General features: G+C 39.4%; 1 protein-coding gene and 1 long non-coding RNA gene across 4 annotated transcripts in view; one reads left to right on the top strand and one right to left on the bottom strand.

Annotated features, from left to right (window-relative positions):
* The window catches only part of magi3a (membrane associated guanylate kinase, WW and PDZ domain containing 3a), a 158,201-nt gene that overhangs the window by 33,268 nt on the left and 97,580 nt on the right, over positions 1–27,353 (top strand). The window lies entirely within an intron of this gene.
* LOC112159003 overlaps positions 1–27,353 on the bottom strand; it is a 118,265-nt gene that overhangs the window by 23,322 nt on the left and 67,590 nt on the right. The window contains exon 3 of the long non-coding RNA XR_002921404.2: positions 16,855–17,036. This is a non-coding gene — a long non-coding RNA (uncharacterized LOC112159003). The remainder of the gene's footprint in view (positions 1–16,854; positions 17,037–27,353) is intronic.

Below are 27,353 nucleotides of genomic sequence, written 5' to 3'. Positions count from 1 at the left end.
GGGCATTAATTGAAGCGATCTGCCTTGAATTGCTGGTCACATGCTGGGCATTGGGCTAATGCTCCTGCCTACAAACACAGAGACCTTGTTCTCAAACGTCACTCCACGGAGGCCCAGTTAAAAAAAGATTGTGCCAAGTTATTTATAAGGACTTTTATCAAAACCTGTTTCAAGATTGAATTCAAAGTGTTTTGTTTTTTTTCAAATCAAGATTTTTTTTTTTTTTTTTTTTAATAAAATGTTAAAGGGAATAACTGACAGGAAATTACGTAGCTGTGAAAGCAAATCATACAGAAAGAAGCGGAGAGCAGCGGCCTCATAAATAATGAAAGTATTTTTCCAAAAGGAGGATCAGTGTGATGCAAGGATTTTTTTTTTTTACCATTCAATATTAGTTTTGAAGTCTGTTTGTTAACATCATCAGCAAACCCTGTGTTATTACAATTTTTTTCTTAAACATGATTTATAATGAAAGTTATGCTAGTCACAGATTTTAAATGTTAAAAATAGACATTGACAACATAGAGAGGTTGGAATTTCACTATTTTGTAAGACATTAAAGTTCCTTCTTGTTGATGTAAAGAACTTTTAATCAAGTGGGCCAAACATCTAGATCAAAGCTAAAGATCTAGAGATCTTTAGCTTTGATCATCACAGGATTTAGCCATAATTGACATGGAGGAACCCTGACTATTCACAAAATAGACATTGATCCACATTTTCTCAAAAGATTTCAGGATTTGGTTTCAAACAGGATCAATTTCCCGTTTTAAAAAAGTCAGATTTTGCACCAAAACTTATTTACAGTCTAGTTTCAAAAATGATTTTGATGTTTATGACTTTGTTTTCTATTATTTATAATATAAAGGTAATTCTTTTTTGTAAAAGCCGCTGTTTTGGTTTAATGGTTTTAAATTTTCCTTGTTCTGTTGGCTACTTTTGGACATGGTTGAGGTGGACATAGTATACACATACATCTCACATCATGCTTCATTTTGAGTTTCAGAACCCTATGGGTGACAAACGTACCTACTGAAGCTATTGTACAGCTCGAGATTAAAAGGTCTCCTGTCAATCGCATCTCTAACTAATCCATCAAACCCATTTTCCATTTTCTAAACTGCTTTGTCCCTTTTGGGGTCACAGGGCTACCAGAGCCCTGTTGGACGAAGGCAGGATACACCCTGGACAGGTCGCCAGTCGCAGCCGGGGCCTCAATCACACACCCATGTACACTCACATTCACACCTAGTGCCAATTTAGAGTAACCAATTAACCTGTGTTTTTGGACGGTGGGACGAAGCTGGAGTCCTTGGAGAAACACGCAAACTCCATACAGAAAGGTCCCTAGTTGGTGGTTCTGTTTCAGGGCCCCCAGTCGGAACTGGAACCAGAGTCCTTCCTGCGGTGAGGCACTGTACCACCATGCAGCCCATATCAAACCATAGATATAAAAAAGACATTTTCTGATGTTTTACTTTTGTCGTGTTATGTGAATCTTTAGCATTAGCTGAACTCTGACCAAATGAGCTCCTTTTGGTGAATTGCATCTGGTTCCAAAAACTATAATTTTTTCAAAAAACATGGTACAGGTGGAAGCCAAATGGTTTAAAAAAAATTAAATGTCCTAATATTTACACATAGAGGTACCTATACGAGCATACTATGTATGCAAAGTTAATTTCTGATGACAGCCTAACATAAATAGTAGTCAAATACTAGGGACGCCATAGTTCTCAGCTTAAAGCCAAACTGTATGTTACATAATTGAACTGAATTATCTAGAAGGTGTATTGTTGTATTACTACTTGATACCCTAAATTTAAGACGGATTTATTATTTATTGTTTTATTACATTATACCTATTATAAGCGAACTGGAAGGCTTTTCCTTTTTGTCACTCACCAATTAGCAAATTAACAAAAAGGATTTTTCTGAATATTGTAACTGAATCGTGACGAAAGTGCATCATTGCACCCCTAGTCACAGCAGAAGGTAAATATACAAAAACATCATAAAGATACTTTAAATAATATTATAATTTATGACTTTCTTTTTTGGTTTTCATGTTTGTTTTTATTATAAGTTGTGCACGACACACATGGACACACATAATTTTCAGCACGAATGCTGTGTGATGTGGCTGTCAAAGTGAATGTTGAATAAATCTGGCTTTGTGATGTCACAGTACTCTTCAAAGCTGAATCTGACCGAAGGACACACTTTAGGCCTGTAGTTGGTAGTTTATGGATTTGTTTGAGTTGGTTGTTACTTAATTAAACCTATATTCAATGACCTCCTCTGTGTAATTGGTGGGATCAAGCTATGACCCTCATGCATTTGAATGCATCAAAAAAAAAACCCAAGTCTGCCTTCAGACTGAAGAACTCGTCTCTCAGTCAAGGTTAGAGGATTTGTAATGCTCAGGAGAGTTATTATTCATTGACAGTAATTACACAGCCAAAGGAAATTTCTCTCTGGAGAAAAAGGAGGGAGTCAAGAATGGGCTTGTGAAGCCTATTGTTCTCTGTTCAGACTTCAGGGAGAGAGGAAGCCCTCTGAAGTGGTGTGTGTTTTCGTGCGTGCCTGTGGGAGTGCCAGAGGGCCGGCTAAGTCAGCAAGGGGTTTGTGGTGCAGTGTGTGCCTGGCCGAGCCTTGTCTTTGGGGGTCAAAGAACAACAGGCGGGTGCTTAGCGGCGCTCCGCTGGAACCCAGCTGGGGCATGACTTAATCCAGACGCCACTGAACATACAGGCATCGCCCAGACAAGCATCCATGTATTTTACAGTCCAGAGAGCACAGAGCCGAGTCATGGTTAAGTTTAAGATGCGCTTGCACTGGTTTATTTGTTATTTTTGGATTGGAGTTAATGGTGTAGAACTGCTTTGGGTAGTTGTGTTAATTCATTTATTTGCATATATCAACAAAAATGTGCAGTTTTTACATCGCGGATGGATGTATTATTAGGCAGCAAACCATGCACGAATGACTGAAATAGTAGCTTAGCATAGCAGGCTGGAAAGGAGTTAGGGTCTTGATTGACATCTCAAACCATAAACAGCACCAAGAGGACAAACAAAGCTGTGTTCATTTTTTGTGTTTCCTGTCACATTCCAGCTGTGTAGTAAATTAGCGTTACATTTGGCATCATACACTGCTGGTGCTTTAAGTCATAATATTAAAGCAGATGAGCTGTCGCCATGGTGAGGCATAGAGACAAGCAAAAATGTTGGTGAAATAAAAGACTGACACAACAGTACAATGTCATTTCTCTTTGTGCAACACATCTGTTGGTATGCCAATGCCAAACGTCAACATTTTCAGCAGGAAAAAGGGTCTTAGCACACCAAGGAAACACCAATGAATTTAGCACTGGTATAGTAAGGTGTTTCACAGATAAAAACACTAAAGCTTCAAAATTACAAGATGTTCAAGCCCTGTTTAAGGTCCAGGTTTTGGCCTTTTGGGTAAATTAGTTTATGAGTGTTGTGTGGCAGTTTCCAAAAGTCCCTGAAAAACATTGCTGGCCTTTAATGTGTTCTTCCTGGAGTCATGGAACCTCGCTTCTTTGGTGTGTTAACATTTAGGTTTATTTAAATAACAAAAACAGTTGTCCTGAATACAAATATAGTTTTGTGAAAACTATTAAATGTCAGACACATTTGTAAAGATGTTGGTGACCCACAACAAACAAATTATGGATAAATGGAGACAGAAACGATCTGTGGTAGTGCTTAAATTTCTGCCTAGCGTGAGACAAAGTTTGACACAAGTATACGTAGTGACATTCCATACATATGGAATTTTTTATATCACAATGTTTTTTTCACATCAGGCAATAACTATTTGTAAATAACTATATTTGTCAAATTTTAACGCCCTGTGGCTCAGAAAGAAATGTGTAATCAGCAGCAGGTTGTTTAGAAAATGCTCGCAACTGGCGAGTGTCCACTTCTGACCCTTCAAAATAAAAGCCTATCGTGATAGAGTGATTCCTCTATCGAGAATAAGGTCTATTGCAGTATCTATTGTTATCGGTTTATCACCCAGCCCCTAAAATTCATCACTGATGTGGGGCGGTACAGTCGAGGTGTAATGCTACCGTTGCATATGTAGGATTTCTCTGGGCATTCTGACGTTTTCCCACAATCCAGAAGCATGCCTTGAATGTTAATAGGTGATTCTAAATTGTCCGTTTGAGGGTGTGGTTCTGCGACAAACCAGTGTGTACTCTGCATTCATCCAACAGGATTGGGTTGAGTTGCCTCCATCGACTCCTTGACCCCGAAAGAAATTCAGCGATTTTAGATGGATGGCGATATGACAAATATGGATACATTTGCATAAGTTTCACACTGACATCTCCAAATACTTTTGGTCTTTGTGGCTTTTTGTGGTTAGGCATAAAGTTAAAGTGGTTGTGATCTCTGGTGTGGACCAAACAACTGAACTTTGGTTTGTGTTACTAATTGGATCACAATTTGCTTGCTAGTGGAACAGCTTTTTTTATTTTTATACCTACAGCAGGGATAGATAACTCCAGGCCTCGAGGGCCACTGTCCTACTTGTGTTCCAGATGTACTTTTTCACCCTCTGTTGATTTCCTACTAGATCATGTGTTCTTAGCCAGACACAAGTTACAAGAATAGGAGTGGTTAGAAAAGAAGTAGGACAGATGCCCTCAAGGCTTTAAATTGTCCATCCCAGAAATACACAGAGAATAAAGGCATCAACGAGAGTAGGTAAAGCAAATATAGAAAGAAAGGTTTTTGTATTTATAGTGGAAAGAAATTAAACCAGACATTTCTGACAAAGCGCGGGAGATCTGATATAGGCTAGCACTGTGTACATGCTGATTTCCCTCGTCTTACAGATTTAGTTATTTTGCGCTGTTCTGCCACCAAACAAGAAACTATTATAATTACGCAACATTGTCCAGATGGTTTAAAAAGCAAACCAATCTAAGTACAGTAACTGCAATTATTTTTGACTTCCCACTCAAATGAATCAAATCTGACTGCCTATCCTGTTTTGTAATACTCTAAGATTGTGTTTCTTTGTAAGCCCACTGCAGAACACGGGGCAGTGATTACATTTCAAAGCTTGTTTTTATACAAACTATCCATTTGTGATCCGACCCTGCAAGAGACGATTACCGTTTAGCATTGGTGGTAGTGGGGGGGGTTTCAGCTTCCTCAGCGTGATTGGATCTCTGCACTCCTCTTCTGTCTTTAACCCATATACTTAGAAAAATCATTCAACATGCAGCAACAGAAGCTGGATGGGAGCCAGAATCCCAGCCTTGGTTAGTGTGTGTATGCAAACTCTGATATCTTTATCTACCTACGTCCAGACCGTCCCACAGCTGTCAGCCCCCAGCTCAGCCAACCCCATTCTTTTTGTCCTTCATCTGCACAGACAGATAAAAGCAGTTCTTCTAAAGCTGCTCAAAATGCCATTTTATTTTTTTCCTAGCTTGTTCAAACTTCGAATCCATACTAAGTGTCCGCGTGGTCACTAGAGGCTGTGTGGAATCTAAGAACTGGAGGAAGAAAACATGGCTCAGCACAATGTCTCTGAACAAGAGGACTTTAGGCTTTTTTTCTGGTGTGTTGTGGAGTCCAAGTGTCAAAAGGGACAACAAGGCCTGGTGTAAAGGAGGATAGGTATCCTATATTTTGCTAATTTGCATCAGTCTAAGGTTTTGCTTTCTATAAAGCTCAGTTTTCCAAATGATCAGTGAAGGCTCTCCGAGCAGCTGAGCATTGGTGAGCTTTGAGTGCTCTAGGAAATGAAGCAGCACCAGTTTACTGATGAGGTAGAATAAGCTCCTGCTTCCAAATGAATTAAGATCATTCTAAAATAATTGAAGTAAAAAGCATCCAGACTTAATGTACCTGTTTTTAATGTGATTAAAAGAATATAAAGTGTTGACTGTAGCATTTAGTTGTCTAGTGATCAGTGATCAGTTTCCTGTGTTCAAATCAACTCAGTCGATATGTTTAAATTATTTTTTTTAGATTTGGTTTTAAACTCCTAGTTTCTATAAAGGCTTTAACTAGCTTCTCGGATATACTGCGAGGAATGCGTCATAACAAACACTTATACAACACACAAAGTAAGGGTGAAATAGGTGAGATGCAATTCATCGGACTTTCCCCAAATCCTGTGTACTGTTTAATTGCTGTTCATGTGATAAGTGAGGGACCACTCGTGTGTTCTGTACAAGTTTGCCCATTTTTGGCCTTCAGAAAGCCAATATCTATCTGTTGTGCTTTATTATCAACTAGTGTGTGCCCATTAGTGTGTGCAACTTACAGTCATGATACACTTACCACAAGGATAACAATCGTATCCATTTTCAACGAACCTCATTGGAACTGCAATATGTACCTGCGCTCCCTTTGAAGCAATTGGTCCTCTCTATGATTCTCCAAGATCAACCCACAATATCTACATACTGGTCAACCCCTGTATGTGACTATTTGACAGAAAATACTTCAGTTGCTGTATTCTGTCTCAGTCATAACTTATTCAGTGTATTTTAATTATGGTTTAGACCCCTCCTAGTGACATTTTAGGCCCTTGTTGGTCCCTTATCTTGAATTTTTAATCTCTTTGTTGTGTTAAGTCTGTTAAAAACTTCTGTCCATGTATTTTTAAGTTGAAGATGTTTTTTAATCCTTGATAAAAGATCACACTAAAAGTGTTTACAATTTTACTTTAATTTTACTTTGTTTAACCGATCTTAGTACTTTGACATGTTTTTCTAAAGTGCAACAGAGGACATTTTTAATAGGAGTTTTAGTTCTAGTTTCAGGTTTGCGGAGGGTTCATTAAATTCTAAAAGCTTATGGAGAATTTGGGCCAACTTCACCCTCATCTATATTCAGAATATTCAGGTGAAAGCGGAGCTCTGTTGGAGACTTTGGCGAGGATCAGAGAGACCTTGTTTTTGTGTGTCAGCTAGAGAAGACAGTACCAGCCCCCTTTTCCAGCTCGCTGTCTTCCCTCTGTGGGATGTTATTTATGAAGAGATCCCTCCATGGCAACACTGTTGTCCCGCCCACTCCTCTCCGTCTGCTGCTTGCATTTCAGCAACAATGGGCCTGTCCAACACACTTTGTGATGCCATATTAAATTCCTATGCAGAAACCTCCCAATCCAGTTACTTATCGATCTAGATGAAGTCTCAGAAGCAGGGCGAGAGCAAATCTTTTGGGGTTGCACACTACAACAGTGCCATGCTTAGAGTTTTAAAAGCTCTACCAGTTCAGACTTCACATTCACAATCCCAAATGCTGCCGTACCCTCAGTAATTTGAGTTTTAATAAGACGTGACTGACCTCTGATAAGCTGCAGTATGAGTCGTGCAACAGATGGCCGGACCGCCTCTACAGCTTTAAGTCACAAGAGTCAGTCCTGGATTAGTGGGATGACAGACACTAAAATGAGTTTAAATTTCAATGATGAACCCTTTTTTTCTTTTTTTTTTTAGATTTAACACCCTAAATGTTATTAAAGTCTAGAAGTTCAACTGAGAGTTCAGGGGGAACAGTTCAGGGTTTCGTCCCCGCTGTATCTTTGCCTTCCCCCTTCTGTCTGGGCTGCTTGTTTCCCTTGTCGTCTGTTATGCCCTGGCTTTGACCACAGCGGTCTGGTTGCCGGCCATGGTCCCAGGGGAGACGCCGCAGCATAAGTCCTCTTGCCCAATCCCTCTCTGCAGTTTTTATGAGGGAGGAAGCACTTTAGTGATTTGTCAGAGGAGGTTAAGAGTTGGCAACTGGGACAGTTTAGGGACAAAAAAAAAGAATGTAAGGATGAGGACACGGGGGCACTAAGACGATGTCACAATAAAAGGGGAAATACTGTAAATTTAAAGATGATTTTGTTTAACATGCTGTACATTTAGGAGGTTTTAAAGTAGAATGGTTTTCTAACCCATAATCATCTTGTTTTATTTGCCCACATCAGGGCTGGCTAACCACAGTCCCTGAGATCTACCACTACTTGTTTTCCAGCTATGAATACTAGCTGCTGATCAGCAGAATCAGACGGTTACAGATTCAGATTGACTAAACATATTAAGTATTCAACTGTGCTTTAATCGAACAATCATAGCAACTAATTTATTTAGCGTTTATTGTTGTAAGCCACTGGGCAGTTGGATTTCCCTCCTAGAGAGCAATGAAGTTTATCATATTCTGTTAGTCAAAACTAAAAAGATCAGCGGGGTCTAAAACGAGCAAGGAGCTAAAGTACAAGCATGTAGAAAATGAAAGGCAACATTTCGGATCTAATACTGGGAATTAAGTTTGAAGACATAAAATATATTTATATTTTTCAGTTTCTCTGGATTTTAATCTTTTAACACCAGAGCTTTAGCTCCAGTGTTGAGCTTCTTTTGACTACAGTAACTCTTAGACCGTTTACACAATTAACATAACTCCAACATATTCTAAAGTGGAGAAAAGCACTGATATGCAACACTTTATAGTCATTCGTTTTTCCTTCATGATCAATTTTCAAACAGTTGGTACTTCAATGTTTTGAAAATGAACCTACCAATAGGCCACTAACAAATCTGAGCCCATGATTGGTCAAAGTTTAACTGGTCTAACTTTTGACGCACGTTCAGTGGTTGTGCACTTTGTACATAAAAGTGGATTTAAAAACGTGCGTACTGTCAAGTGAATGTGAGAGTTTTGAAGGCAGAAGCCCAAAATTTACATAGACTTTTCATTGGAAGTGTCCATTTGTACTTGTTTCTTAGGCAGGTGTGAATGTAGCATTAGGTTATGATAAAGAGCGTGTGGAATATACGTGTCAGCAGCAACATATCAAGTGATAAAGAGTTAATTCCAGTAGGTGCTTTATTTATTTATTTAGTTTTTTTTTATGTCTTAACAGTTTTTTTCATGATTATATATTTTCTACCCTTATAGTTTTAATAATACTTGTTCATACAGAAAACACTTTTGTCGATTCTCGTCGTCACTAAGTGCTACATGAAAGAAAGTTGTACTTTTAAGACCATGACATTAAGTTTTGCTTGTTGAGAAAATGCTTAGTGAAATCATGGTTTGAAGGAGCAACCATGTGTTTTATCTGAACTGTCTGAACTGAGTGGCTCATGTAAAGATGCTTTTTCCAATGTGAAGCGTACTTTAATGTGCATGAAATCCCCTTTTCAGGTAAGAGTTTATCTGTGAAGAGGACATAAAGCCTTTAGCTTAGTAATAATCGCTGATATGGATAATGCTTTTAAGGGGTGTGAAGTACAATTTTGAGGTTGGCTGACAAATGCTAGCAAGCAAACTTTTAAACCACTGTGTATGAATGGAAGGCTTTCCCCCCACTTTAAAATCTGAAAGGGATTACTTTTCTTGCATTTCTAATGCAGTTCTTGTGTAATGAAGTTGAGTCCCGGCTGACTAACTACGCCTTTTAGATTGATGGCTTGAGGCCACAGTCGGTGAAGCATGAGAACAAAAGATAGGTGTGTTTGCACGTGGTAAAAGTGAAGCTGGGGGGTATAAAGTGTATGAGAGCAAACCCAACCGGATTTGTTATAGATTAAGCTAATTTCCTTCAAGACACTTACAGAAAGGAAAAAATCCCTGTAGGATGAAGGATTAAAGCTGCATCTTTTTTTTTCATAAAAGGCTTCAGAGACACAATCTGGTCAGCATCATTCCCATCTGTGACTGTGCATCATCTGTGGTCTGCTCTAATGGGAAGCAAAGACTGCCAGCAAGAGCAGATGCAAGCTGGAACAACTTAACAGATGTTTGCTTTATACTGTAAGCATTTTCATTTGATTTTCCTAAATATTGCCCACGCCAAATGCTCTTCGGTGATGCACGTTTTCCCCAAAAGCAGACAGTTTTTCTTTTATTCAAACAGATTCTTCAGGGTGGTTCAGATGGGGCATGAAAAGGGTACGAAAGATCCAAGTGGGGCTGACATTTTTCATCTTTGCATGTCAGTGACCTGTTGTGTTTACAGTCAATCCCCGGACATTTTTCTACTTTCGGTAAAAGCTAGTGATTTAGCTGCCCCGCTGAGAGACTGTCAGTCCACGCAGCAGCTGGAGCATGACTGCACTTCTCTCCAAGCACGGCTGATGCATGCCTATTGAAATATTGTTACATAACTCTATTTGTCAGTTAGTTTGACATGAAATCCAATCTCAACTGATTCATGATGTAAAAATGCAGCTTTTGTAAGCCTTAAGCACAAGAGACGTGCTAGTCCACAAGTTTTATCATCGTGTTCCACTCCACTCGTGTCACTTTGCATGTATTCCTGTTGTTCTTTCTGTTATACATGCAAATTCGCATAATAGTTTATTTTGTCTGACACTGTGGATGCAATCAATTTTACATCTTTTCCCCCCACAGATTTCTGCACCTCGGACTTGTTCCCAGTTTGGATCAATACCGCGTCATAATCCTTCCCCTTCTCCCTACATGCCCCACCACAAACGTTTTCTCTGCACACCTCTCTCCTCAGGCATCTGTCTGTTGGACCACACACCGCAGCTCACAAACAGGTCCAGTTGCACAAAGGCCACATCGATTGCGATTCGTACCTTTCTGGGCAGCATTGATCCAGTCGGTGGTGAAATGGCGTCATTTATTGAGGCGCAATTATATGCCAGAAGGCCTACTTTTAAGATGGTCCATTCGATCTTACAGTAGGGTGCTGTTGTGGAGAAAAAAGTTGCTGCATTGAGCTGATACGCATTACGACTAATTGGAGGAAACTTCAAACAAAAAGGAGCCGGGGTCGAGAAGTGCTGGCAAAGAACTAGCACATGGTATCTGGGGCTGAACCCTTTGAAGACGCCCAGCCCTAGAAATGTACTGTGGAGCTTTTACAATACACTGTACCTCATGATATTGCAGTCAACCTATTCGGTGATAATGCTCGGTGTGAAAACCACACAAATAGAAGCATTTTTTAATAACTTTTTTTATGAAGCCACAATCAGTCAAAATACACTGTTGTTAAACAAAACAATGTTTTTTTTTTTTTGCTTGTTTTTTTTTTTTTTACATAATTCTTTTACGAGCTACAAGAGAGGCAAATGCAATTTCATTGTTTTGACTACTTGCCGTGTGGACAGCATTTGTGACGACTGAAATGAACTTTTGAAATTGTTTGATTCAAAATATAAATCATTGATGTCAAAAGAAAAGATAAATATTGCATTATGAACTACAGAGAAGGATGTAATGCAAAAAAATGTGCTCGGATTCCGTTCAAAAAGAAGAATTGTGTTTTACTGAACTAGAATCTAGAGTTGTGTTGAATTTAAAACAGAAGACATTAAAATGTCTTATCTGCTGTGGTTTGGTAGGATTGTTCCATGCTAGACAATGGAGTCAAGTCTGTTGCAAAAATCGATCTGTCTTTTTTTTACTTATATGGATTGTGGGGCAGCAGTCTAAGCAAAGATGCTCAGACTCTTCTCTTTCCTGCCACTTTCTCTAGTTCTTCTGGGGGAATCTCAAGGGCTCTTAGGCCCAGCCAGGAGACTTGGTCTCTCCAGCGTCCTCTTGATCTTCCTTTTTGATTATCCTTGGTGTCTCCGACCAGTAAGCTATGTCCAGAACACCTCCCAAGGGAGGCGTCCAGGAGGTATCCAAACAAGATGCCCAAGGCACCTCTACTCTAGCGGATCCTTTCGTAGTGGGGTAAAATACATTGTACCCTGGTTGACAGAGCTCTCCACTCTTTATCTAAAAAAACATTGTTTTATCAATATGTTGCAACCCAGTTGTAATTTTAAAGTACAAATTGATGAAGCTAGTTGGATGACTGGCGAAACCTTTCAACGAGCCTATGAGTCCAGAGGCCATCTCTCAACTCTGAAATAACGTCACCCGGATGCAAGATTATTGTCATCGACATTTTTCAGGATAATATACCATCCCCTTAATTACTGCAACCCAGTCTCACAGTTGAGAAAGGTTCTCCTTCAAAGTGAACCTCTTTGAAGGTATTTGAATACATTCTAAAAAGAACAATAAATAAATAAAGAACAGTGTTATTTTCTAGGCTCCTAGTTACTGTCTCCTCACTCAAACTGTAGGTTGACATCATCCTTTACTTCAATTAATTTTACAGTTTCATTGAGGAGCAACCCTTGGGTTTACACTTAGGTAGGAACAAATCCAAGGCCTGGAGGGACCTATCGCACTGGTCTTCCTGGCTTTCTTGCAAATGCTTGATGATAAAATTGGTATTGAAATTTAGCATGGACTATTAATGTTTTTTGCTGGTTTAAGAAAAAAAACCTTGCAATTTGTAGAAAACCATTCTACTCAACCCCCTAGCTCATCTAGAACCATCTGTTTGACGATCCAGTCAAAGAGAACTGCTGTCCACTCTGCTAACAGCTCAAAGCACTCCCACACCTTCCACCCTTTCCTGTTAGAGCTGCTGAGAAGAGAAAGGGCAGGAGCACTGCATGACGGGTAATTTCCACGATTTTGATGCCTGTTCTTCACATTTTTTTCTACTTCGCAGCCCTCTTTTTCCTTGCCCTTTTCTGCATCTCGCTTTGTCTTGACAACGAACTGTCTGCATCTCTCGAATCCAGGAGTACACTGTTGACCTGTTTCAGTTGGCCTCCCCATCTCCATCCTCCTCTTCCCCCAGGCTAATGACTGATATGTTTTTAAAGAGGTGTTGGACGAAAATGCCAAATGACCGAAATAATTGTGTCATTACCGACACAGTGTCTGTTCCTCCTCATTAACGTTAGAGCTGAATGTTCGTATTGACCATAGAATCTAGAGTGGAATTTTCTTTCTCCTTTATGTTTTTTTATTCATCAGATTATAACTGCTTCTTTTACGGAAGCTTTATTCAAGCTTATTTAGGTAATCTAGCCTGCATTTTGGGCTAACCATAAAATTGTTCACGTCACAATCAGTTGGGTCAACATTTTCTACACCCAATTTCTCCCTTACTGCATTTATTGCTGGCATTTTATGACATAAAGTAAGGCGGAGACGTTAATGTTCCCATGTGATTCCAGAGGCCACAGAAGATGGAAGAGTTCATTTCAAGATGGGATCATCTGGTTAATGTGTGTAGAGAAATGGTCTTTATTAAGCAGTTATGCACAAATTAATTTTGTTCACAATACTATGTATTCGTCGTCCATGAAGCCATGGACGTTCTAAACGCGGGTTTTTGGCCATGCGTATTGCCCATGATGTTCACACTGGACAAGCTATCCATACGTTACTACCAAATCAGAGTCCCTGATTGGTCAAAGTTCAACTTGTTCAACTTTTAAAGTGTGTTCAATGGCTATATGTCTTGTACGTAGAGCCTGGAAACGGTCTTAAAGATATGCATAGCAAGGGATGGGCCGATTAAATTTTTCCCAGCAATGCCGATAACCGATATTTTCTCTACAACTTCTAGATTTCCTTTTTGTTTCTTTATTAGAAATGCAATTTTGCAGTACAATCGTATTGCACTTGACTTTTTAAATATACAGCAAAGGATCTAATAGGAACAAGTATAACTTTGAAAATATATCTGAAACTATTCTGACGATTCATTGTATATTAGTCATAGCTGTAAACAATAAGCTTCTCATTGCCAGAGATCTATTAGGAACGACATGTATCTCTACCAAAATTAAAATATACCTGATGACAACCAAAACCATTACCGACAATTACTGTAACCCAATGCTTCCTAATGCCAAGGATCTATTCAGAACAAGTATACATTTAAAAAATAAAGTGCATCTCAAAAAAGTCTTAACTATATCAGTGGATTTTTCTATATTGGACCGATACTAGCACAGATATATCACCCATCCCTTTGCTTAACTTGTAGTAATAAGATTTATATCATATAAAGTAAAGTATACATGATGTATAAAATGATGTAGTAAAAGAACCTTACATGAAATTGTTAGGATAGGAAGATAGATTTTTCTGTTTTTCTTTCATATAAGCTTGAAATAAATTAAATGGTTGACTCGACAGAAAAAAAATATAGTGTTTATATAATTGTACAATTGTTAGTTTGAATTATTTTTCAATTTCTTGCTTTAAAACAACTTCATCACTTCAGTGTGCAGATATCCAGAGGAAGTGTGGTATAAGCTTGTTGTATTAGTACAGTATAGCTGACTTGTTTTGGTTACTAACACTTGGTATCCAGGTGTCGTATAACTGTTCCCTTGCTGTTTTTCCTTCCTGGCTTTGTAGCGAGCTGGATTGCTTCTCTCTGAGGAACAAGGCCGGTTCATGGAAAGGCTTCGTGTCCTGTTGCAGAATGTTTTGTAGTCGTCAGTATTTTCTCGAAGAGGGTTGATTTTGAGGGATCTTTGAGGCTTGACGTCATTACCTGAGAATTAGGACTCTTGGCTCAATTCTGTGTGATTTGAGATTAACTCGTGGTGTAACAATAAAACCCATCAGGTCAGAGCAGACACAGAGTTGTTGCTGAAAAGCCTATGGAGCTCTTCTTGGCCCCAGACAGCTTCATTCTGCTGGCTGTCTCCTGTTTGCTCGGCCCTCCACAGGCCACTGACACCAGACCTAATCACTTTAAAGCTGCTGATCTGATCCTCTCTCATAATTGGAAAGCCTTCAACCTTTGCTGGCCTATTCGCTGTCTTCCAAAAGGATCAAACTGAAACTTTAACTTTCACACGTTATGACAGAGTAGAATTATCATCCAACAATCTTTTCTTGAAGTAGCTGTCACTTAGTTACCAACACCACGTTGCTGGAGCCAGAGTTTTGAAGCAAAAGTATGTTTTCTACTCAAATCACACCAAACACTAGGGCAGCCCAACCCTCTTGCTTCAAAGGTGCCACTCCACAGAATTCTCTGCTCTACTACATGTCGATTACCTGGGTCAGAGGACTTCAGATTCTGCTTGACTGAAGATTCCCGATCGTGAAAAACAGCAGGAAATTGAAAAAATCGCTAAAAAAAGAGATCTTGAGAACCAGTGATGGAGATTCCTGTTGTACATACTTGATGCTAATGACTGTCTTACTAAACATTCCCAGATTTTTCCATGTCTGCAGATAACATAATCTACAGTCTGACTATGTACCTATGTTATAAACCTTTTATGTAGAGATACTAATGAAACATCCAGGATTGGCTTATGGTAGAGAATCGTCTGATTCATGTCGATTACGTGAATAGTAACAGTATGTCAAAGAGCATGTGTTATTTAGGTGTTGCTGTCGACATCTCCTATTGTTAAAGGCTTAAACATTTTCTAACATTTTTTTACATTTTTTTTAGTTCCTGCTTCTTAATATTCTTGCTGAGGGCTGAAACTCCTAATATGTAGCACCTAGAAGTTCACTTCCATGCTTTAGTTAACCTTAAAGTGAACCAAGATCCTCACTCTAAAGCAGTTAAGGCTTTCCTTGTTGGGTCTGCACCAAAATCCAGGGGAATTTTCACATCATCCAAGGAAACACAACACTGTTAATATGAAAGTGCCCGTATTCTGCTGTTTCTTCTCTCCACTGTCAACTAGGCTGTGAATCATAGCGATATCATTGTGGATTAGTACGTGACTTAGTGTATCGTTTGATCCAATTAGTCTGTCTGTTCTGGTGCCCAACAGCCTCCGTCAAATAACTCCTATTAATCTACTTTCTGTAGTCGTTCTGATTTTGCAGCAGCATTGTTCACTCATTTTACAGCAGAATCACCATAATTTGGTTAATCTTGTTTGGTGTCTCCTAATGCTGCTCCAGCTTTCAGCCCGAGCGAACTCACTCCCATTGTAGGCTTTTGGAGGACTTGTCCTACAGAGCTAGAGCTCTAATTATCAGCTGAGTGTTCAGGCCTATCTCGCTTTGGCACAAGGGCTTGTCATTTTTGGGAAGGTCACCGCTCAAAGAGGGGAAAAAAATGGATAGTGACACATTTTGAAAGGCCATGATATAACGTGAGCTTGGCAGCTGACTCTGAAGTCCTCTTTCTCGTGACATGCAGCTCTTTTGTGAAACCTCTGCCGATCACACAGAGATGCTGCTGTTCTGTATGCTTGACCTCGACTCCTGCAGAGAGACACGCCTCAGTGAGCTGAAGACAGATGCACCTGCAGCTCGCGCATGTCCAAAGCGTTACACGTGTCAACACTTATATGAGAACCTACATCTAAATTATGGCTGAAAGTGACCCAATCCAACACTGATGGACTGATTAGATAGCAAAGCAGTGCTTTTTTTCCCCCGTAGCCTACTGGATAGCTTTAAGCTATCTGAAGAAGCTGCAGACCTGCAATGCCCATTTATTGTGAGAGTGGTTCAAGTTGTCCGATCATCTTTTAAGCTGTTGTAAAAGTGTTCCTAGTGGTTTTTCAATTACGATTATACAATTTTTAACCAAAATAAATACAAATGTGTGGTTTTCTAGGAGGGAGTTTCTGCAGAACGACATTAGGTCATTTAAAATTCACCTCTGAGTTGTGTGCGGGGCTGTTGGCACAGGTTAAGCCTGCCCCCACTTCCCATCACCCATCTGTTTACACGCTCTATCCCCCACATCCCCAGCTTAATAAGTGGAAACATTGTAATGGAGCGAAGCAGGAAGCTTAAGCCCCGCCCAGTATATTTTCTATGTCACAAATAGGCTCTTTTTCAAACATTTTCATCTGCTCCTGATTTACATCAATTTGAAAAAAGAAAAATACTCAAAAATGCAATGTTTGAGCTTGATTTCCTTTATACATGTCCTCCATCATCAGAAAAATGCTGCAAGAACATGTTAAAAACTCGAAAATCTCCATCTACATCGAAGTGGGTCTTTCAGGTTATTCAGCAGAAGATGCTTTCTCACCTTTTTGGTGGTGAGTCATCAGGCGAGCACTCGGAGCCGGGGACATGTCAGAGATCTTATGATCCCAACATCCTCTTCAAAAAGGCTCCTTCAAAATTCACCCTGTGATGTCTCCTAAATGAGCCCCATGTCCCAGCTGGCCATCACATCTTCGTCCTTTTGTGCCGAGGGAAGATTGTAACCTGGAAGAGGGCGGATAAGTGACAGAATGCAAAATCAAGCGTGTGCTGGCTGAAGCAGCTCCTATCTCTGCTGAGTGTCATGAAATCCCTTTTTTTAACCCTGTTTTTAACATCTTCTCTTCACGCATCAGAGCCTGTCTTGTTTTTATCAATGCCATCTTTTGTCATGGTGACTTTAGTCATCATCATTTTCTCTGTGTGAGTTAAACATGTTTGGTACTTTTTGTTTTTTGAACATTCTAAAAACTGAAAAGTCAACCTTGGATTGAACATTTTTAAGGTGATTATTAACTTTTTTTTAGCTCAGGACATTTTTTCCACTTAACCTGGACATTATCTTCCGTAGAAATAATTTAGAAACTTAGAAGCTGAACATATGCAGCCTCTTTACCTTTTTAATCGCAATCTTTCAAGGAAATCTCTTATTTATTAGTGAGAAATATATAAAGACTAACCGCGATCCTTATCAGCCAGACTTTCCTACGCCTGTTTGTCTGTGTTTGTTTTCAGCCCAACCACTTCTGAATCAGGCTGGAAACAATGACAACATTGTTCAGCTGAGGAGTGACTGGAAGCACTCCACCACATCTTGTTTGCTCGCTTCTGTTACCGACTGCAAATGTTAATAAATCTGGCTGTTGGCGCCTCGTTACAGGAAGCACTGATTGAGAATAATGACACTCAGAAATGCGTTTACATCTGCTGCCTCTAGGGGTGTTGTTCTAGCTTTGCCATAAAGACCCACTTTGACCAAAATAGTATTTTATTTTGTTCTTGTGGCATTTTTCTGACATTGGTAGATATATACATATATATATATATATATATATATATATATATATATATATATATATATATATATATATGCTTAAAATTGCACTTTTGTGGATTTTTTATGTTTAAATCAGGGGTCTCAAACTGGCGGCCCACAGGCCATTTGCGACAATCCCCCCAAGTCGAAATTTTGCAACCCCCGCCTTAATATGAAAGTTCAGTGTCTACTAATCAGTGTCTACTACAATATCTGGATGTCCAATCTTTTTTGATAATAACTTTGCATTTGCTTTGTAATGTTTCAGCTTGCTTTATGCTTAAAACTTTGCATTTGCTATTGTTGTTGGATCTGGTCATCAGAAAAGTCCTTAGCAACAGTTGCTAGCATTGTTAGCTCCTGTTGTTTCACAGGACACGCAGAAGATATTGCCCAGTAGTACATAGACATGAACAAATGGTCAATAAACTTTTTCAGTAGACATAGACAATGGACCAAAGATAAAGACAGTGGATGCAAAAAACATATTTTTGGCACAAATGGAACCTCATACGGCTCAGCCTCAGCCAGAGTCTGCCTTCAGTGAAAATCAAAAATCATTGAAAAAATGTTCTGTGGACTGTGTTGTGGTATGACCAGATGACGCCGCTCTCAACGTCAACATACCTAAGATAGTACAAGGGTTACAGTACTTCAAAAGATGATCAGAGTGGGTCTTTCAAAGTTAGACTCACACCCCTCTCAGAAAAGGGCTGTCACTGTGGGTTTCCACCTCAAAGAAGGAGTCAATTTTTTGCAGCCTTTAAAACTGCATTTGTCTGTCTTTGGTATGGATTTTCCCAACTTGAGTGCTCTCCAAGCTTTTCTATCGCCTCCTGTTTTTCTCCGTAACACCACCAACAGCGGTGGTGGCCAAGTACGGTTTAAGAAAAAACCCAGCCTGCATTTTGGATGAGGCTCCGAGACAGAACGGGGTGGAAGGGTATATGGAGCCCCATGCCAAGAAGTCTCCTCGATAATGGAATGGGGCCACTCACTAACATTCATAAATATTCCGATGAGGCTACCCGAGAGATACCACAGGGAGGGAGAGAAAAAGACATCACCAGCATGTCTGGAATGTGGGATGCATTGTTTTTTTATTTTAACATTTTAACTGTACAACATGTCAAACTTGATTCCCTCCTTGAGAACTGGAAAAACAAACCTCTCCCCGACTCCCAGAGGTGATGTAAGCACGCTGACTGAGACCTTGCTTTATCTCAGAAACTGGCGCAAGCAGCAATTCCCCCTCCCAAGTATGCAGCGCAGCCACTTAAACATGGCAGCGACTGCGACCGCGTTAAAACAAACGAGAAGTTACAGATTCACCAGAGATTCTCTGCTGGATAAGAGCAGCTGGAAGCAGTCGCGTTAACAGAAGCCGTCAAACCAGCTGGGCGTCTGTTTGTGGACCTGTTTTCAACCAGCACAGTGTGATTTCTCAAAAAAAATACCTCCCTCTGTCCTTAACACCACAGCAACATCAACATACTCAGCTCTGCTTTTACATATGACAGGCGTCTCCTTTGTTGATCCCCCATTGATGTCAGTGTTTCATCAACTACAAATATGACTTCAGCTTTCTGACATCTGTTTACATTTAGAGTGGCTGTAAAATAAAGTGCTCAATCAGCAAGTCCAGCTTTTGGCTGCCTTGCAATGGCTTTTAATGCCAAAACAAACGTGTCTGTGGCATTTGTTATTAAAAATGATACAATTGCTCAGCACCTCCTTCCATTCTCACTCAAGGACTCTAAGGGCATTGGAAGAGCGCTCATGCATTATTCCTCTAATACCTTTTTTGGCGGTCGCAGCAGCATAACAGGTTTTACTAAAGCTTGATACATGTCCCACATTTTCTGCAAAATGTTATCAACTCCCAACACTTCTCGTTTTAAAGATTGTTACATAACAGCAATGGCAACTCAATGTCCTAAATTTGACAGATCTGTTAAATTTACCCCCAAAAAAGCACCACCTTGAACTGACTTTGGAGACTTTGACGTTTTTAGTTCTTGACTATATTGGGGAAAAAATAGAACAGAAATGTGATTGGAGGAATTTATTGGAAACTATTACTGCAATTTGTATTTTTTTTAATATTAAAAATAAAATGTCATAGACAGAGGACAATATCAGCCACTTCAATCATAAGCTTGCTTCTTCCAAGTCAATACTTGAATACATTTTTCAGTCAAATGCTATGAATTATTATTTAAAACTTTAATTCCCATATAAATAAGAAATATATCTAGATTTTGGCATTTTTCGTAAATCAAAAACCGGTCTGTATCGCATCGCTAAAAAGTTAGTTGAATCCTTAATGTATTGATTTGTGGACCATGTATCGTGATGCGTATCAAATTGTGTGAGAGGGAAAGATACACACCCCTAGTTTAGACACATCCTGCGATTTTTACATTTCTTTTGTTAGCATACAAACCGACCCCAGCCCCACATCAGAGAAGAAAACAACTATGTGGCCCTCACAAGAAAAAGTTTGGGGACCCCTGCTTTAGACTTTTGAATAACTGGTAGGGGTTACATTTTTAATTGTATCACTTAATTTCCAAAGTTGCTAATTGGAGTAATAAAACAGTTATCATAGATTCTCAGATGCCCTGTGATTGCTTTTAAAAATCACAGTGTTGGTGTGTCTGGACTAAATAATCCCTCCTCCAGACCTGTGTTTGCCAGACGGGGGCCTATCATCCCGTCTGTCTCCCGAGCGGCCCCACTTATTAAAGGCACCTGATTCAGCTCGTCATGGAGCTCTGCAGAGGCCCGGTAATGACAGTCATTACCAGTCTGGTGTGTTTGGGGCACAGGAAACATGCATGATGTTTGGAAAACAAGACTTGAGACTACAGCAGACACAAAGGCTTGCAGCACCAAAGTTATGCTTTTTTTCTTCTCCTGAAGGTGTTTTAGTCTTTTTTATGCTAAAGAAGATTAACATAATAATAAAAAAGCTTTGAAGCTCTTTGAAAGGTTCAATCAGATCTTTTCATCTCTGCTAATCAAATACTTCCTTCCTTCCCAGGAAGAGGATAAGACGATTAAATGATTTATTTACCACAGGCAGCAAATTATGATTCTGTTTTTGAAAGTCTTTTTTTAAGAGCTATTCCAAGTTATGAATCCATGAAACTTTAGTCCATGTAATATTAATGGTAACTTTAGATAAAGGTGCTTCCCCTCCAGAAACATACAGTAGTTTTTGCACTATAACACACATCAAGGAATCATCGAATTGACATATTATCTTATGTCATAAATGAGACGCTCCGAACTAAAAGGTGCATGAAGTGAGAAAAAAGAGATGAATCTGTTTGTCAGTCAAACTTTATTAACTGTGTTCACAATAGGGGTGTGACAGATCACATACTGTAACTAACGATTCGGATCCTGTCACGGTTCGGATCATTTTTCGGATCAGTAAAAAAAAAGCAACATGGAAAAACAAGAAAGCCTAATATTACTTTTTTGATAAGCTTTAAAACATATATTAGAGAAAACATATATAAAGTACTTTAAAGCGTAAATGTACACTCACATCTTTGAACTTTTGAACATAAACAAACATGTCGTATCTGATTACATTTACATGTCTGGAGACCACATCTACAAAAACTGAGAGAAAAGAATGCTTAATATGCTATTTCTCCCTTGCCCCCACCCCCCCAATGTCCAAACTACATCATAAATAAATGAGTTAAAATTAAACTTCTATTATATTTTTGTATTAATTGTAGTATTGAAAATAACTGTGGAAACATTTAAATATTTCAAATAATTATTATTATCCGTAGTACATGTTCAGGTGAGGCACTGCCATGCCCGCTTTACCTGGTGATTTTTGGTCCTTTTGGCATGCCGTACTGCCTTTTCCTGATGGTACATCCCTGTTGCAGGAACAGCTGCCGCTCACTGGGAGATCTAAACACAGACACAGAAACGTGCTACAAAGCTTTTGTTCAGCTCTTCAAAATAAAGGAAATACTGAAAGATCAGTATACACGTCCTCCAAGATGAGGTCTAGAAAAGCGTTTTTGATGGAAGCTCCTCCCACATGCGGAGGGAGCTTCAGGTTAATGGACTTTTTGAAAAACTATCAAGAAGCAACTTTGATGCATGTTAAAACAAAGACTGTGTACAGTACAGGAATTTGACGCCAGTTGCATTCGGTGTGGACAGACAATTGATTTTAATAATGTGCGTGAAGTACCCAGCGGTATTATATAGCAAAAATTAAGGCCATTCCTCACTAATTTCTGTGTTACTGGTGAATCCTCAAAAATCCAGAAACTCAGAGCGCAGCACATTAAACTGTCGTCAGACCGGGAGTTTTAGGCACTAAGGAAGTGCTTTTGCTGAACTTGTGGTTAATGTACTGCGTTTGTTCTATTTTGTGTGTGTGTGGTTATGCGAGTTGAGGAGTGGGGCATTATGAGGGGTAATTTAGTGGTCCGCTGTGGTGTGCTTGTTCCACCAAACAGGCTTTCTGATTATATGTTTTTAGGCAAACGGCCTCGGCGGCCCTGTGTTTCGATCGTTCAGCATTCCTTCCAAGGTAAACCGTTGCTTTATCTCTCAAGGGAAAGCTAACTCACGCAGCATCTCCAAAAAATAAAAAGCCCAGCAAGGCGAGTGAACGTAAACCTTGAGTGTATTTTTCATCCTTGGCCCTTCAACTGTGGCTCCTGGCACTCGAATCAAGCCGATTATCCGGCCCAGAAAAGGTCCAATTTCTACTCTTTCCTCCCCAGCAGTGTTTTTCACATGATCGAGGGGGAGGGAACGACCTGCCGAGTGACTCAGCACGCTGCTCCATCAAGGACACCGACCCCCTTTGATTGAGGACACCGTCAGTCGGACTCGTGTGCGTCTGAGTGTGTGTGTTTTTACAAGGCATAAGAGCCCTTGGGTCATTCCACTGCGTTTATTTTTAGAACCAAACCACTAAAACCGCGCAAACCTTCCGGCTGGAACCGTCAGCGGGCCTCAATTAAGAGGGGAGAGCAAAAAATTTCAAAGCAAAACAAAGGTCAAAGTAGCTCTTTGATCCCCCGGAGCTTCCATTGCATAATGATTCCTACTAGTCACTCATTAGCTAATGATAGCTGTCAGGCCTGGAGTTGAAACCCGCTTAAGAAATTAACGGGAAAGTGCACTCTTAACCCGGATTGGGTTTTTTTCCTCTCCATTTCCATTAAACACATTCATTTATGCCAATTCACCATTCAGTTTCACTTATGAGACAGCATTTAAAGAGCGGCATGTGAATGCAGCGGTTGGCGGCAGTGTGATTCATCATTTCGTAAGCTGGATGCGGCTTCCGTGATCGCGTTAACATTTCGGCATAAACTCTAAACAAAGCTCAGGGAGGATCTCTGGAGGAGAGAGACGTTTGAGCTGCAGATTTGAGGAGTTGTGACTCTGTGATTTTCTGACGATTCTAGTCATTTGTATGCCCTTGTGAGGAATTGGACGGATGATTGCAACTTAGCAAAGGAAAATGGGCACAGATGGATTAAAAAAATGACCTCTTCCAATGCAGCTGACAGGAATAAGATAAGTGGGGATTGAGAAAAAGCTGTAAAAGCCAGGAGGAGGTTGATAGGAGTATAGGGCTGGGAGGGGCGTGGAGGTGGTCAGAGCTCTCTGCGCGGCCAAATGCAACCTGAATGACGGCGTATCAGATTGTTTCTGAATCCTTTGTCTCTTGTGTCACAGCATGACTCATTGCAAAGACACAAGGCGTGCGTTTCACTTCTGCTTGCAGTCAAGATAAGATTTAGTCTTATCATCTAAAATTCAGTGACACATTGATTGCTGAAGCGTTTTTTTTCTTTCACACTGAGATGTTTAGTCCAGGCAGACTACGGTTTGCTCTGATGGTCTGTTTTGTTTTTTAGGTGTGATCTCTTGTGTAAGCATCTTTGATCCTCCTGAAAATGAAGATTTAGGTTTATTTGAAAGCACATGTTGATGGAGTTTAGCAACGCATATAAAACACTCCATCCAACAGGCCAAAACCAGGAACAAACAAAAGAAAAACGGACAAAAAAAGACTATGTATGTAAAGTTATAACTTTTTTTTAATTAGAACTTGTCTATAAACATTATGTCGTGCGGACATCAAGCTGTCCACATCATGGCTGTTGTCATTCTGTTGTCATTCTCCTAACCCTAACCCTAACCCTAACCCTAACCTCATTTTTGTTGGTTTTTTTACCTCTTGCCCACCAATATAAACAACAGTTGTGAACCCGCACCCTTGTAAAAAAAACAGAGACTGTCTTGCAAATTTTTGAAGACATATGTAAGAAGTTCTCAAGAATGCGGTTTACTATTTATCCCAAGCTGGTCAGACATTACCTTAAGTGTTCTTGTAGAGTGGGCATTATCTTACTTTGAAAAATCATCATTATTTTCTAGAATTTGGGAAGTCTCTTTTTAGATGAATGCATACTCGGGTGGTTTTGGATCTATATATTTCAGATCTATTGGTTTAATTGGAAACTATAGGTGGTGATGAACCATCAGACTTTATAGCAGCGAGTTTATAACGGCAGGCAAGTTTATACTTTGTTACAGAGATTTTGTTAGTCTCTCTTTTTTTGTCCCTAATTGTTCAAAGCAGATTATCTTTCTATCAAGTCTGGCCATAGGAGATTCAGTTATCTTCAATATCTTCAATTTAACTATGACATTTTTCAATTCAAATGTAGAAAGAGCCCAGTTATGGCTATACACTGCCTTTCCTAACAGTGGCTGGGATAGGCTCCAGCAACCCTAAAGAGAATATGTAGATTTGGAAAATGAATGAATGGGTGGATGGACAAATGGATAAAACAAACAAAAACACCACTTTTTGTCCTTGTACTACCAGCTGTTTCAGAATTTTACTTTATTTCAAATAATACATTTTAAAATTACAGCTAAAATATCAATATCTGTCATTGCAAATTGTGCCTATTAACTGTTTAGGACCAAAGCTTTATCTCCAGCGTTTACATTCTTTCTACTAGGGTTACTCTATGCAATTGATCTAATTCTAATGGATTCAGAAGTGGAGAAAAGTTGCCTCGCACTGAAACACAACACTTTACAGTAGTGGACTATTTACGCAATCAACATTAATCAGCTGATTCTGTCGCAGAGAAAAGGTTGCATATCAATGCAAAGCGAATATGCAAAGCCACTTTTTTCTGCATCCGAATTAGCTGATTCATGCTGATCGCATTAACAGTTGAAGGGTTATGGTATGTCGAAGAGTGTGTGCTTTTTAGGTGTTGCTGGCAATGTCTCCAGTGTTAAAGGGTTAACCTTGTTCTTCATGTTTGTTATTGGATTCGTCTGTTACCTGCCATAACTACGTATTGATCACGGTTGCATTCCATTGGTCTTGAAAACTAAAGGCTACCAGTTTTTATTACCGTATGTTATAGAAGAACAGCTTATTACAATGTTAATACCAGATACAGCATTAGCTGAGATAATGCAAGTGTGAGTGCTGTAAGCTGAATGTGGCCACTGAAGATGCCAGAGCCAATAGCTGAAACTAATAGCCTTAAATGCTCAAGTCAATAGCCGAATACGCTGAAGCTGAGAGCTTGCTAAAATATTAGATAAATCCAAATTAGGCTAAAAAAAATTGAAAAATTCATAATTTTGCCAAAACAAATAGCATAATGCTAAATATTAGCTAAACTTCAAATTTGCCTTAAGAACTTTAGAACGAAGTCTAATTTTGACAAAACAGCTAGCATGATGTATAAATATTAGCTAAACTCAAGTGTGTCTTAAAAAAAACTCTAAAACAAAGTCTAATTTCGACAAAACTGCTAGTATAATGCTAAAATATTACCTAAACTTCAAATTTGCCTTAAGAACTTTAAAACAAAGTCTAATTTTGACAAAATGGCTTGCATGCTAGAATATTAGCTAAACTCAAAATTTGCCTAAAGAACTTTTAAAAAGTCTACTTTTGACAAAACGGCTAGCATGATGTTTAAATATTAGCTAAACTCAAAATCTGTCTTAAAAAAACTCTAAAACAAAGTCTAATTTAGAGAAAACTGCTAGCATAATGCTAAAATATTAGCTAAACTCCAAATTAACCTTAAAACTGGAAAAATGTCTACATTAGCCAAAAACAGCTAGCATGTAGCTAAAATAAAAGCTAAATTCCAAATTACCCTAAAATACAAAGTAGTTACTGAACTTTTATAAGTTTGAAAGGATTCTAGCTGACAGTATTCTTGGGAGTTTCGAAGGTTTTGAGCTATTTCTCATTCATTTCCTATGAGGCATATTTTGCTCATTTAAAAAAACTAGAAAGTTTATAAATACCAAAAGTACACGCAGTGATGTTCTGAATGAGCTGAACGTTTTTATACCAAGATTGCTGAAATCTCTGAAAGTGTGATTGAGTTTTTACGTACCAAAAAACATACGGAAATGAGCAGGAGAATCACTATAGTGTGAATGCCGAAAAGCGATTTTAAAGTACTAGTCATAGGTTGTGCATTCTCACAGAAGGCAGAACCAGCTTAAGACATCACAATGACAACTTGACAAGTCTAGAGAAAAGCAGCAGCCACATTTTCCCTACAGCCACATTTCAGCTTAATTATACCACTGAACTGAGTAAGGTTGAATGATGAGACCGAGTTGATGTGAAGAGGCCTCGTGTACTCCATTCTTTTCTCTTTACACGCATGTTGTTGATGAATGTGTCCTGCTGCCTGTTTGGCTGGCGGCCTGCGCCTTCACGTCTGCCTGTTCCTGTCTTCCTGTGTCTTTGCTCGCTTTCTCCTTTCCCACCCCCGGCACCCCCTTTCTCTCCGGCTGATTGACAGGGCTGAGAAAACACTCAGGTAGTGTGGATAATTCAAGAAAGGCTTCTATAATTATAAAAAAGCATCTCGAAACTAATTAGTTCTAGCTGTTGATAACACAGCCGGCCCAAATAATTTTGCACTGTCTTCTATTGAATTAAACAAATGGAATGATAATTAAGGAGCTGGTTTCACTTGATGTTGCATTTGTTAACCATTGGAATCATCTCAGATCTGTCTCCTTTCATCATGTTGTGTCATTTGATTTAATTTTTCCGCTAATTTGTTAAAACTATGTATTCAAAGAAGCAGGTGTGAGGTGTCTGGGATCTCTGTCTCGATCTTTGCTGTTTTTCTTCCTACCAAATTTGTCTGGTTGCATACAGATGCAGCTCATGGCCGTCTCAGAGGCACGTCTGGCTGCTGTCATGCACTGTATGACCTTTAAGCCCATTGTTTCTGCACAAGCTCCTCCTGGAATCCTGAAACCTCGCCGCTCCTCACGTTTGCAACGTGTACATTAACATTGCCACACGTCTCAGGCCGCATTTCTCCCCGGCGATTAATAAAGCAGAGGAAAAGGTTCCACCCGTCCCTGTAGCGTTCAGCTGCAATCATTTGTTTTATTTCTCCCTGCAGTGTAATTAGGCAAGTCGA

This window comes from Oryzias melastigma, linkage group LG7 (assembly GCF_002922805.2).
Source record: "Oryzias melastigma strain HK-1 linkage group LG7, ASM292280v2, whole genome shotgun sequence".
NCBI lineage: Eukaryota > Metazoa > Chordata > Actinopteri > Beloniformes > Adrianichthyidae > Oryzias > Oryzias melastigma.
The sequence above is the reverse complement of the archived record's forward strand: the minus strand, read 5'-3'. Positions and strand labels throughout refer to the sequence as shown.